Source organism: Passer domesticus, chromosome 7 (assembly GCF_036417665.1).
Source record: "Passer domesticus isolate bPasDom1 chromosome 7, bPasDom1.hap1, whole genome shotgun sequence".
Taxonomy (NCBI): Eukaryota; Metazoa; Chordata; class Aves; order Passeriformes; family Passeridae; genus Passer; species Passer domesticus.
This window is the reverse complement of record NC_087480.1, coordinates 34,571,737-34,585,160: the sequence shown is the minus strand read 5'-3', so window position 1 is coordinate 34,585,160 and position 13,424 is coordinate 34,571,737. Positions and strand designations below refer to the sequence as shown.

Sequence of the window (13,424 nt, the reverse complement as noted above, 5' to 3'; positions counted from 1 at the left end):
ATCTGGCTGATCTCCATTTTGGGGAGTAAGCTCCAAGAGTCCTGTGCCTTTGCATGGCTCCAGAGGTTTTGGTTCATACTCACGGGGCACACAGACGCTCTCATCCCCGCTGCTGCTGCCCTGGACATCCTCTGAGCTGTCCCCCTCCTCACTCTGCAGCCCTGCCAGGAGGATCCTCGCTGTTGCTATTGCCCACTGCCTGCGAGCTTCCACCTGGCTTGCTGAGGGGCTGGGGGGCCAGTGATCCAGAATTGTTTCAGAACTGGAGGTCTCTGCCCCGCTGTGAGAGGCTCTACTGGGCAGAGCCGAGGCTTGGCCTAAGGCTGTGCATGGGGGAAGGTTGCTGTGCTCTACCCAGGCCTCGTGTAGCCTCACAGGGGGCCTCACTTCTCTTCTGCAGCTCTGCTCTGGGTCCTGTTCCCCCTGGGACAGCTCTTTGGGGCTGCTCGCTTCCCAGTCCGTCTTGGGGCTGGAGCAGGCCTTCTCCTCACCATCTGCTGTTGTTGGGAGAGCCACCAGCTCTGCCCCTGCCCCCTGCCCACCAAGAGCTTCCAGCGGGGTGGGTGGGGGGCAGCTGGGGCTGTGCGGGGCCGCTGCCCGGCTCTGTGGTGCTGCAGCCTGCATGCCAGGGCCGGCACAGGAGTCATGGCGCTCCTCAGCCTTCTGAGGTGCTGCCCGTGCCTCACAGCTGGACATCTGTACAGAGGACGAGAAGAACGGGGATGAGCTTCCCCTCTGGGATGGAAATGGCCCCTTTGGCACAGCAGCTCCCCGGCTGATGGCAAGCCCGGCCTGGCCCCGAGGCAGCTGCGTGCTGCCCCATCCCTCACCTTCTGCCCCTCACCTTCTGCCTCCTGTGAAACATCAGCCACGTTTTCTTGGCCTTCACGTCAGTGCTCGTCTCCTTGTCCGTGGACATCTCGGAGTTGCTCCAACACTGTGGTCCCACGGGAAGATGCTGTCTCCTGATGGAGCTGCTCTCCTGGGAGTGGGCACCCCCAGGCTCTTTGTCCCCTTTTATCCCTCCTGGTCAGGGCACGGCCCAAAGGTCACAGTGGGATCTGGACACACACAAACCCCATGTCACAAAGGGAAACGGTCTGGGTGGAGTCCCAATTGTTCCCAAAGGATCTGGGCACAGGTATGAAGTTCAACATTCTCCACTTTATAATGCAGAATAAGACACGGGACAACTCACATGATTCAGGAGGCAAAGGAAAAGAAGCTGCTAATGAGCTGTTGGAATAGAATTTTGAAACAAAGGAGACCAAAGACCCATGATGGGCTGGACTGCTTCGGTGTCTCTTTGGCTTTAGATGAATCCAAAAGACTTTCTTCCTAAAGTGATTGGAAGTAGTATACTGTAAACCCTTTCAAGTGTGCATTTTCCTTGTTGTATCTTTGTCTAAGAATACCACATTTAGTTCATCTCATGAAAGGTATGAACTGCTGAAATGCTCTGAATTGCTGTGAAGTCTTGGCTGAAGCTGGGTTTAGTTATGATTCTGGTCAGGATCCCCTTAGGCTCAGCTCTGTCATGATATGAACTGATGCAGTAAATTTGACTTAAGAGCCGCACGGGCTAAAGGAGTCAGTCTTGGAATGCTTCTGAATATTTCACCTCCCTGTCTGCTGCTTTTCTGGGCACAGGTGCAGCTCCAGGGGCTTGAGGCAAAGCACAGTGTGCAAATTCCTGTTGCCATTCCTGCAGGACACAGGTAAAACGTGGCTGTTTCTGTTAGAGGGTGGTTTCCCCAAGCTGGACACCTTGGGCTTGGATTAGAAGGAAAAATGAGGAGGTTCACAGGCCCTGGATGCTCTGGACAACTCTTGTATCCTCTGGAGCACATTTTGGGATGAGTTAGAAACTTGTAAAATGGGAGGAAGGGAGGAAGGGAGGGAGGGAGGGAGGGAGGGAGGGCGGGAGGGAGGGAGGGAGGGAGGGAGGGAGGGAGGGAGGGAGGGAGGGAGGGAGGGAGGGAGGGAGGGAGGGAGGAAGGAAGGAAGGAAGGAAGGAAGGAAGGAAGGAAGGAAGGAAGGAAGGAAGGAAGGAAGGAAGGAAGGAAGGAAGGAAGGAAGGAAGGAAGGAAGGAAGGAAGGAAGGAAGGAAGGAAGGAAGGAAGGAAGGAAGGAAGGAAGGAAGGAAGGAAGGAAGGAAGGAAGGAAGGAAGGAAGGAAGGAAGGAAGGAAGGAAGGAAGGAAGGAAGGAAGGAAGGAAGGAAGGAAGGAAGGAAGGAAGGAAGGAAGGAAGGAAGGAAGGAAGGAAGGAAGGAAGGAAGGAAGGAAGGAAGGAAGGAAGGAAGGAAGGAAGGAAGGAAGGAAGGAAGGAAGGAAGGAAGGAAGGAAGGAAGGAAGGAAGGAAGGAAGGAAGGAAGGAAGGAAGGAAGGAAGGAAGGAAGGACCTTCAGTCCAACATTGCTGACCAGGGCTTTGCATAGGAATATGATCCTGCTGCCAGGAGCTGGGAGAGCATGTGGGAAGGGGGAATTATCCCCTTTTTGCAGTTAGAACCTCTTAAAAATGGTGCAGAGCACAGCACCACTCACCCCACCAGACGCGTGACTGACAAAGCTGTCACCATCCCACTCCCTGCTGCCCAGGTGCTTATTCCCTCTGGATTTCCCTCTCTTGGAAAACTTGCCTGCAGTACATGGGAGTCCATGTCTTGGAAGCAGCTTTAGATGCAGTAACTTGTAGGAAGCCAGAGATGTGCAAATCCATTTCCCTCTGAAGCTGGAGCCAGCTGGGCCAGGAGGTCACTGCTGAGTGACAGCAGACGTGAGCACCCGTGAGGCTGCTCCAGCAGGGCACTGCTGGTCTCCAAGGGACTGAAAACAATATTTATTGCCTGCATGTGATAAAAATAATGGATCCCTGTTCACAGTAGCCTGGAATCCTCCTCCCAATAGCCTCATAATGTCCTGTTACACTAGAGCCAACCACACCACACCAAAAAGTGTTTGCTGAGCCTTGGCAGCATCGCTGCGAAGCAGAGTGGGATGGGGAATATTTCAAGAGAGGAGATTTAGATGGGATATTAGAAAAAATTTCTTCACCCCGAGGCTTGTCAAGCACTGGAACAAGCTTGACACATCCCACATGGAAGTGACAGAGCCACCATCCCTGGAGGGACTTAGAATATGTGTAGCTGTGGCACTTGGGGACATGGTTTAGTGATGGGTGCTGAGCTAATGTTAGACTGGATGGTCTGGAAGGGCTTTTCCAACCTTACCAATTCTATGGTTCTGTGATTCTATTACTTGAAGCCATGAGGAAGCTGTCACTGAACACAAAATGGGGATGCTTTAAAACCAGAGAAGAGAAAGCCGTGGGAAGGGATTTGCAGGGCACAGAGACAGGTTCACCTGGTTGCAGCAGGAGCATCATCACAGTGACCAGCTGAGCTCTGCTCACAAGCTATAAAGAGAGCAGCGAGGAGGGCTGGAGTTCCTTTTCCAGCACAGGCCACCCAAAGTAGCTCTAGGTGTCATGGGATTCTGGTGTTGCTGATCCCCCTCCAGCCATGCTGGGTGTTTTGGGGTATCTGTGGGGGGAGGTCCTTCCCCATGCCCTGCTCTTTTTCGAAAGAGCAAGACAAAAGCAAGAAAAAAGCTAATTGTGATTATAATTCTCCCCTTCAGCCTCTTGAAATAGGTGAAAATACAGTAAAGTATCCTCTCTGATTGTCTGTGAGGAACATTTTCTCCTGGGCTGGTTCTACCCAGAGCCAAGGAAAAGCCTTATGGGATGCTGTACACTGGAAAAGCACAAAGTTGTACAGCTTGGGTGAGAAAATGATGATTTTAGAAGAAAGAAATATTACAAAATCTATAGTGTGCAGAGAAATGTACTTTTGTTGTTGTTGTTGTTGTTGTTGTTTTGTTTTGTTTTGTTTTGTTTTTTCCTTGTGAGGTTGTTCCTTTTCCCTTACAGTCTCTGGACTGCTCTGAGATCTGCCTGGTATTTTCCCTGGTTACCAGCGTTAGGTTATGGGATAAACACTACGTTGCCTGCCCACAGAGAAGCAACAGTGGGAGGAAATCCAAATCATACCCTGTCCAATTTGCTCCTGGGCCCATTGCAGGAGCTGTCAGAGACACAAAGGCACATGGGAGACCAAATTACAGGCTCAGAGCAGGAGAAATCCTGGTCAGGAGACCACACCCCAGCCCCACATGTCATTAGGAGAAGGGAGCATCTCTCCTGAGATTTTTGGAGCATATCCAAGGCCAGCAACCGGGCAGACTGGGATCTGGGAGGGGGACACTGGGCAGGCTGCATATCTGAGGCCACCTGGGAGGAAAATGTAGGAAATAAATACTCTGGTGTTTAGGGATGGCACAGCAAATCTCAGTGCCAGCCTTGATGTGGGGGAAAAGGTGATTTTGCTTTCAGAAAAGCCTAATTCCACTCATGTCCCTCATGGCCACGTGCACACCAGCACCAAAGTGTGTGCCCAAATGATCTGTCCAGCCCTCAGTGGTGTCCACTTCTCTTGTGATAACTCAGGGCAGCCCTAAGGTGGAGGTGACGTGGACTCTTTAGGTTGTGGTCACTTCTGATAGCAGGAGACATATCCATCCCCACAGGGAAAGGCATTTTCTCTTGTTTGGAGATGGAGAAACACCTTAAATTTAGTTTTACTTTTTCTTTGTGATTATTTTAATACTGACGCTGCTGCACCATCCAAGATCCTTTCTTGCTTTCAATTTGTTTACACCTCATTCCAGGGGCTGGGTCGCATTACTCAGCACTCGATTGTGTCAGTTCCTACCAGTGGATTTCAAAGTGGAAATCCTGCAGCACATTTCAAAGCAGAGCCATCAGCCTCTGGGCTTGGCTGATCCCCAAGCACTGTATTTTTGCAGGTCCCACTTCAGTGGATCCAGCTGCTGTTCAGATATAAAGTGGGAATTGAGATGAGGATCACATCCTTTGACATTAGAGCTTTCCCTGTGGCATTTTTGTGTCTCTGTGCCTCTTGGAGACCATCAGCCTTGGTCTTTATCCATGACCTGTAAACCCAGGAGTGATGTGAAAAGCTCATGTCTCAGGTGGGCAATCTCAATTATAAAAGGCACAGCCTCTCTCAAAAGATCAGCTTAAAAACATGTGGTAAGTGTAGCTGGGAGCCCAATTCCTCCTCTGAAGGCTGAACTTCTGAACTGCAGATAATTACTACTCTTCTCCTCCCTTTGGTGGCATCTCCTATCTCAAGCTGTAGAAACAATATGTAGGTGCTTTCAAGCTTAAAATAAGGGAACATCTCTCGGCATGGCTGTGACTTAAAAAATACCATCTTTGTGCTTCCAGATGAAGAGCCCAAGGCTGAAGAGCTGGAGGTGTGTGTTCCCATGTGGTGGCTGAGTCACCAGCAGAGCCAAGGGCCGGGTTGTGTGACAGCAGCTCAGGGCATGAGGGTGGCAAAACACTGGAGGGGGGTGAAACGTTGGCACAGGTTGCCCAGAAATGGGGTGGATGCCCCATCCCTGGAAACATCCAGGGTCAGGTTGAGGGCTCTGAGCAATCTGACCCAGCTGAAGATGTCCCTGCTGGTTGTAGGGTGGTTGGACCAGAGGACATTGAAAAAGTCCCTTCTAAAATCTCCAAAAGTCCACACCATTCTGTCATTCCATGGCTACGGAAGCCAGGCTGCTGGCAGGGGACAGAGCCCTAGTTAGGGACATGGCCCCAGTGTCCCTGTGCTGCTGGGTGTGGCACGTTTCTCAAACAAGCATTCCAGCCATGTTCCCTGCAGCAGGACAGACCTGGAGCTGGGATGGAGCACCGCCGCCTTGTGCTCCTTGTGCTGGGAGCTCGATGTGGGGGTGGTGGCATGGGTGCTGTCCCTGAGCTGGTGACACTGGAGGGTCCCCACAGGGACAGTCCCCAGCAGGCCCGTATTCCCTCCCTGCAGTGGTGGCAGGGGTGAGTTTTGTTTCCCATGGAAAAGGGCCGGTGTTCATGTCCACTCATCCCGAGTGGGCTGCGCCTCTTAAAATTCCAAATGGCCCAGGATGTCTCCCAGACCCGACCTGCCACCACCACAGCTCGAGCTGCCCTGGCAGTGCCAAGCGCCTCCTGACACCAGGGAATGCCACGCCGGGGTGGCAGAGGCAAGCTGGCTGTCCTGCCGAGCAGCAGGCAGCAGATGGCAATGTCGCCCTGCTGGAACCGCAGGGATGCAGGGAGATGCTTGCTGTGCTGACAGCTTGGGGACAGAGGACAAAGCCTGGTGGGTCCAGCTCCTTTAGCAGAAGCCGTGGGGTCTCCAGAAGCGTTGGGTTGCTGGTGGAGGTGCTCCTTGAATCCAGGATACTGTGGGTCCCTGCTCCCCACGGCCACCCAGGTGGGACAGATGAGCAAGGGGACAGGTAGGGACACTCCTTTCTGCCAGCCTGGCAGAGGCTGCTGTGGTTTGCTCACAGCTGGAGCAGCTCAGATGTAAAAGAGCCCAGACTGGCTCTTGCCAGGCCCTGGCTGGAGTGATTTTGACAGCTGGGGACACTGAGGCAGGGAGCAGTGTCTGTGAGTGGTACTGGAGCTGGTCAGCTGCTGTTTTAGCACTGGGGTGCAGCTGCTCCCAGCGCTGAGCCTTGGCGTGGCTGGGATGTGACCTCTGGCAGGGTGTTGTGCCTCTTCCCCCGACTCACCCTGGTGCCAGAGGTGTTTCCAGATGCAGCCACTGGGAGGTTTGGATGGTCACATCTCCTCCCTGGGCCCCACACTGCCCCAGTGGCATGGGAAGCTGGGTGCTCCCTGTCACTGCCTGCCTTGGTGGCATCCCAGAGTCACCTCAAGGACTTTGTGCCATGCACTCTTTATCTGATGGGAACGGAGCCAGCGCTGGAAATGTTTTCTTCTCCTTTTCTCCAAGCAGCTCATCCTGTCTTTTATCAGGCAGGGCTGCTGAGCTCAGGGAAATGGGAGCTGTGTGCGTGCATGGGGCACGCTCCTGGGGCATGGCTGTGGGTTTTGTTGACGTCTCTGAGCTGACAACATGCTGGTGACTGCATCAGCGGTGCAAAACACAGGGCTGGCATCAGCTCCATGTGCCACCAGCAGCCAAGGCACCTCATCACAGGCCTCGGAAGGAGAGGCCAAAAAGTGCTAAGAAATAATTCTGAGTTGCCTAAAGGGGCACTGTGGATCCCCTTGGCCTCCCCATTGCCTGGATCCACATTTCATCGTGGTTTGGAAGCAGGCAGCTCCTTGGGGTGCAAGACACTGAGTTACACATCCTCTGCTCCCCAAAATGCAACTCTTCCAATTGGCACAGGGCCATGCGGGTGCTAAAAAACAAATTCATTTCCTCCATCTGAGCACTCCTGACTCAGCATTCCTTCAGTCAGCACTTTACAGCAGGTGTGACATAACAGGAAAATGCAATGCAGAGAGCAGAGCCCGTTGTCCTGGCTGGGTATCTCCCAGTACAGCCACAGAGATGCTGACAGTGCACTCTCAGCACGCATGGGCCAGGCATGGCTTTGGCAAAAGGGTTTGTGGGTCATGGCAGTGGTGACCTCTTGGTGTCCCCTCACCCACTCTCAACTGTATCCCTGGCTCTGCTAAAGGGTGTGAGTACCTTGGAAGGTGCTGGGTTTGGGATGCTCCTTAAGAAAATTAAAGCTTTATGCCAGGAGGCATCAGGTCCATATGTTCTGAGCTTAATTTCTTCCTCTCAGAAGAATTTGTGTGACCTTGTTTTCTTTACCTAACACATGGCATTGTTGTCATTCATTAGACAGTGGCCATGCTTTGCCACAGCTTCATTTTGGGAGAAGGAGTGTCCTGGGCTGACACATCCATGAAATGTGGTGAGCAGTGCTCAGGAGAGAGGTCAGACTGAAGGAGAGGTCCTGAGGATTTGGGGCTGGCTCTGTGCCGATGCTGTGTGTGGTTTTATGTGCTCCTCCCCTCTGGAATTATGGTTTTGTTTCCAGGAGAGGCTTGACTTTACACACCAGCCCTTAGATGTGTCAGCTGGAGGAGCTCCCCCAGGAGACCAGGGCACAGTGTTGAGGAGCAGAGGGCTCCTGTCCTGGAGAATGGTGACTGTGGGATGGAACAGTCAGGGACTGATGGCATAGAGGGGGTGTAGGCACCTGGAGAAGGGGACTGGAAAAGCCATGGATGCTAACAAGGAGGAAGGAAACCCTGCCTTGGAATAAAGTACAAACTGAACCAGACCCTTTTTCACTTGATCATCTAGAAGTCCTGGAAAAATCAGTGGAGAGGGGAAAGCAATCAAAACTGAATGCACTGAATCTTGGCAGGGATGTTCAGAGATAAGGAATGTGCAAGCCTTGCAGTCATGGGAAGGAGCCCCAGCCCAAGACCAGGAGATGCCTATCAGGCTGGACATTGCTTGTGCCACGTATACCACACTTGCTGGGGGGTCAGATAGCTGCCAGTGTTATAAACCCCTATCACCCTCCAGATGCAAATAAGCCTTATCTCCTAAAGTGAATCCTATTAACCAGCAGTGGACTTTGCTGTCGGTGTTTGTGCCCTTTAAACCTCACTTGGAGCTTTTCTGCCTCTAGTGACTCGTGGAGGGTTTGAGGAAAAGAAAAACAAAGTGTTTTTTTCCAGTGTGAGCTGCTCTGAGCAGGGTGTCCTGTGAGCCCCATGGGTGCTGCTGCAGGAGCAGCTCCAGGTTTGCTTTGGTGCAACGGTGGGGATCCAGGAGCTCTGCCAACTCCAGCCAAACCAGATGGGATATTCTTTGCCCAAGTTTGGAGCAGGAAGCTGCCCTTACTCTGCAGCCCCCTTGTCTGCATCGGAGAGTTTGTCAGAGGCACTTGCACACCATACTCTCCCTGTAGTGCTAAATCTACTGATAATGGGACTTGCAGGTAACAGTGCTGGGCTGCAGCTGCCCCTGCCTCCAGTCCTGCAAGCACAAGCATTGCAAGGGAACTTTCTGGCCCTTTCTGTAAATAATGTCTGTCTTGGTGTTCCCAGGAAGGCTTCTGTAGCAGGAGCAGTAATTTATGAGGTCCTGGTATGGCAGTGACTCTGTTTCACACATGGGTCACACGGTTCCCAGTAAGGATCCTTTGCTCCCAGGGACAGTTTGGATCACCAGCCTGTCCTCCCTGTGAGGCTGCTTCTTTCCACTATTTCAAGGTAAAGCAGCCCATTTCCCTTGAGGAAGGGAGCCTCTGGTCAAGGAGAAAGGGAAATATTGTCTCCCAGTTTGGCTTCTCCGCCCTTAATGCTGTGCCCATCTCTCTGGACTGTCCCTCTCCCCATTGCCTGGGAAAGAGGAGCAGTGCTCAGTCTAGTTAATGCCTTGTCAAAACTGACCTAGAACAGAGACTAGATGGAGCTAAAGAATACAGTAGGGATTTATTAAAAGGCCTCAATGGATCCACCTTGGGCAGATGAACCAAATGGTCACAACATGGACAATTGGTCACGGGGTGTCTCACTTTTATAAGTTCTGCTCCATTTGCATATTAGAGTTCATTGTCCAATTCCAGCTTTAGCCCATCAAGTCCCATCCTTCTTGTTTTTCTCTCTTCAGCCCACGTTGTTTATGCTCTTGGGCCTGAGATCTGGATAATTTGTCCTTGGTCCCCAGCTAGAGGAGGAATTGTTTTATCTGCCTGCTCCATGCAGAGAGCTCACCATCCCCTGATAAGAAGCCCACACCCACACACTAAAGCAGCGCAGAATCTGAAAAACATAAAAAGTTCATAGTGAGTGGGACAGCAGAGGGTAGTGCAGATCAGAGAATCACAGCATGGTTTGGGTTGGAAGGACCTGAAAGGCCATCCCATTCTTATCCCCCTGCCATGGGCACAGAAGCCATTCACTATTCCAGCTTCCTCCAAGCCCTGTCCCACCTGGCCTTCAACACTTCCCAGGATGGGGCAGCCACAGCTTCTCCGGGCAAGCTGCCCATGACATCCTGCCTTCCTTAGGTGTAGCTATAACCTGCAGGTGTGAAGGTGGCAATGGGACCACCAGGACCTCTTGTACCAGCCCGGCTCCTCAAACAGCTCCACGAGCTGTGACAAACACCAGCTCAGCAGCAGAGGAATGTGCTGCTGCTGCCTTGCCAGTAGAGAGCTCGTGGGTAAACTGGAGGCTTGGCTGCCCCTTCAGAGCTTTGCAAAGCTGCCTGGATGCTGCTCTTCCTGCATCTCCCTCGGTGGCCAGATCAGCAGAGGGCACTGCATGTCCACGCTTAATCGACCTTGGAAGGGAGGGAAGGCCTTTTCCACTGCTCCAGCTCCAGCAGTGTTTGCTCATTGACCACCAAACCTCTCCCCAGCTCCCTGCCAAAGAGCTCCGGGCTGCAGGACCGCCTCCCTGATGGAAAGATCGGGTCTGGTGAAGGAAATCAGGAGGCATTCGGTGAAACGACAGGAAAATTTAGATCAAACGGCAGGAAATCCGCCCTCGGGCAGCACAGAAGAGCCGTGCTGTGGAAATCTCTGCTCTGGCAGGAGGTGATCCAAGACAAACAGGGAGCTGCCTTCTGGGATGGACTGGCTGGCGGGCAGGATGGGCGAGAGCCGGGGATCTGGGCAAAGCCATAAAGGCAGCTTGGCTTTGTGCTCTGCTGTGGTCACTGCAGGCGGTCAGGGAGGAGCTCTGCCCTGCCCAGTCTGCAGCGTGGTACCCCCAGCCCAGGCAGGAGCAGAAGGAGCCTTTCTCACCATGGCCTGAGGCAGACATCCATATTTATAACTTATATTTGGGTATTTAACAGCCTGAAGTGGCATCAGCATGGTCCCAGCTACATTTGGTGCAGACAGTGCCCTCTTTGGTGAGCAATTTGGAGGTTTTGGGCTTTTCCAGCAAGAGTACTTGTGCGCAAACACAGAAATAAATGTCCCCAAGTTGATGTTCTCATAGTGCCCATGGAAGTAGCTGCTTGCTGGAGTGAACAGGGAGCCAGGTGCTACCCCTTGCATTGCTGCAGTACTGCAGGTTTTGATGCAGTAGTGACTTCTCCTCAGTGGAGGTCTCCGGCTGCAGGGTCAGCAGGGAAGATCAAAGACTCATGGATTTTCTTGGATGGAATGTCCTGCTGCCTTTCATGGGGCAGGAAGGGAGAGTGATGGAATTTTTGGAGTGTTTCCCCTTGGGTTTCTTCTCTGGTTGAAATCAGGGCTTGTTTGAGAGCTCTTGGATGCTGAATTGGCAGCACTTGGGTGACCACCCCATCACCCTCACCTGTCTTGGCTGGTTCCTGCTGGGCTGAACCCCCACAGGAGACCAGGTATGTGCATCTCCACCAGGCAGCTGTGGGCTGAGCCAGCCCAAGGCTTCACTCAAACGTAAACTGACATATTTCCAGCCAGTAGGAAGTGATCACTGCCTGGGAACCTGCCTTGGAGTGCATTTGTTGACTGAAATCTTTATCAGGAGAGTGAAGGTGCTTTCCAGACTTGTCGATGTCCTCGAGATAGCTTTCGTGGAGGCTTTCCAAGACACTGCAATCTCAGCTATTGCCCTTTGACAGCAGCAAAGATAAAGATATATGAACCTGCCGTTCAAGGAATCTTCCTCCTCCTGCAGTTCTTGAGATTAGGCTGCTCCATGGCTCTGTCCCTGGAAAAACTTGCTGGGGAATCACACACAGCTCTAATCACCCATGAAAGTGCTCTCTGCCTTGTTTCTCTTCACCCTCCTGGAGCAGGGGCTTGTGTGGAGGTGTCTGAGCTCGGCACAAGTGAGAGAAATCCTCGAGGTAGAGGTGACTGATCCCCCTGACTCTGCAAGCAGAGGGGTGGCTCTCATCCTGTTCAGGGTGCCTAAACAGGTCAGTGCTGCTCAGGAGAGATGAGAAAGCTGAGCTAAAACAACGTTCCCTGGCACAATTAACACCTGAAATAGAAGTGTGTTCATGTGGGACTGTAAAGGAACTGGGAAATGCTTCCAGCTTATCCATGAATGTCCTGGTGAACCTCCTGGAGGCCACAGGAAAAAAGTGTTAAACCCAAAAGGGAGAGAGGTCTGTAAGGGGGCCCAGCTGGGGAGGTCCAGGCTACACAGACCTGCCATGAGAAGAGGCTGTGGCAGTGCCAGTCAGTAAAGATGGCAGAGCAGGTGAGCTCCAATGAGCTCTGGGCCATCTCCACCCTGCAGATGGATTCACAGAATAATTTAAGTTGGAAAAGACCTTTAAGGTCCTCAGCCACGTCCCCAGGTGCCTTGTCTACACTCCTTTAAATATCCCCACTGATGGTGACTCCATCCCTTCCCTGAGCAGCCTGTTTTAATCCCTAGCAACCCTTTTCATGAAGAATTTTTTCCTAATATCCAATCTAAACCTGGAGTGGCTTGAGGCCATTTCTTCTTGTTCTGTTGTTGTTACCTGGAAAAAGAGACCAATCCCCACCTGGCTCCATCCTCCTGTCAGGGAGTTGTAGAGAGTGAGAAGGTCCCCCCTGAGCCTCCTTTTCTCCAGGCTGAGCCCTCCCAGCTCCCTCAGCCTCTCCTGGTGCTCCAGCCCCTTCCCCAGCTCTGTTCCCCTCTCTGATCCCTCCGTTCCAGCCCCTCAGTGTCCTCCTTGCAGTGAGGGGCCCAGGGCTGGACACAGGATTTGAGGTGTGGCCTCAGCAGTGCCCAGCCCAGGGGACAATCACTGCCTGCTGGTCACTCTGTGGCTGGTGCAGCCCAGCTGCCCTTGGTCTTCTTGCCCACCTGGCCTCCTGTTCAGCTGCTGTTGACCAGTCCCCCTTAGGGACTGCCATGGGGACCCTCCCTCTCAACAGTCAGGAATCTTCTCCAGATTTCCAGCACTGATGTATCCATGGTTGGCTTTGTCCTCATTTGTTCCCGAGCCAGAGGACAGTGCTGGCACAAACAGCTCCCCTCCCTGCCTGTGCTCTTCGATGTTCATTTGAAATAAGTCTCTCTTTGGCCTTGGGTTTCAGAGGGATGCTTTTCAAAACCAGAAATAAATGGGCTTGAAATATTTCCCATAATTTTGCAAGATCTCGACCCTCTGATAGCCAGATTAGAAGAAGGATAACAAGGCAATCAGCATTCAGGCTGGAACCACTATTGTTAAATAGACACCACCGTAAAGCCAGTACTACTTGTTTACAATTGAACTCATGAATTTTTAGATATTAATGTATGAGAGATTGAGTAAACAACCATTGTGCCTCTAAGGAATGAGTCCCAGGCTGTCCTGAGCTGGAATACTTTGTACTTTCCTGATTGCCTTCCAAGAATTTCAAATTACTTGGTAAGAGAAAAACAACCCGGCTTCACGAGATGTTTGTGAGGTTTTCTGGATGGACTTAGTTCTTCTGCTCTGTGATGGGGCTGCTTTGGGGCAGAGCTCTGGGAACTGTGGGACACTGAACATCTGGGAGAGGTGGGAATTTCATGTGGAGGATAAACCTCCAGGGTCAGGAGGTGTTAAAACCCTGCTGCAGTACACAGGTTTGCAG

General features: G+C 52.2%; 1 long non-coding RNA gene across 1 annotated transcript; it reads left to right on the top strand.

Annotated features, from left to right (window-relative positions):
* The first annotated feature begins 866 nt into the window (after positions 1-866).
* Positions 867-4,236, top strand: LOC135304802 (uncharacterized). The gene is made up of 3 exons (XR_010366036.1): positions 867-1,439; positions 1,651-1,718; positions 3,642-4,236. It is a non-coding gene; the product is annotated as an uncharacterized LOC135304802 (long non-coding RNA).
* The last annotated feature ends 9,188 nt before the right edge of the window (positions 4,237-13,424 follow it).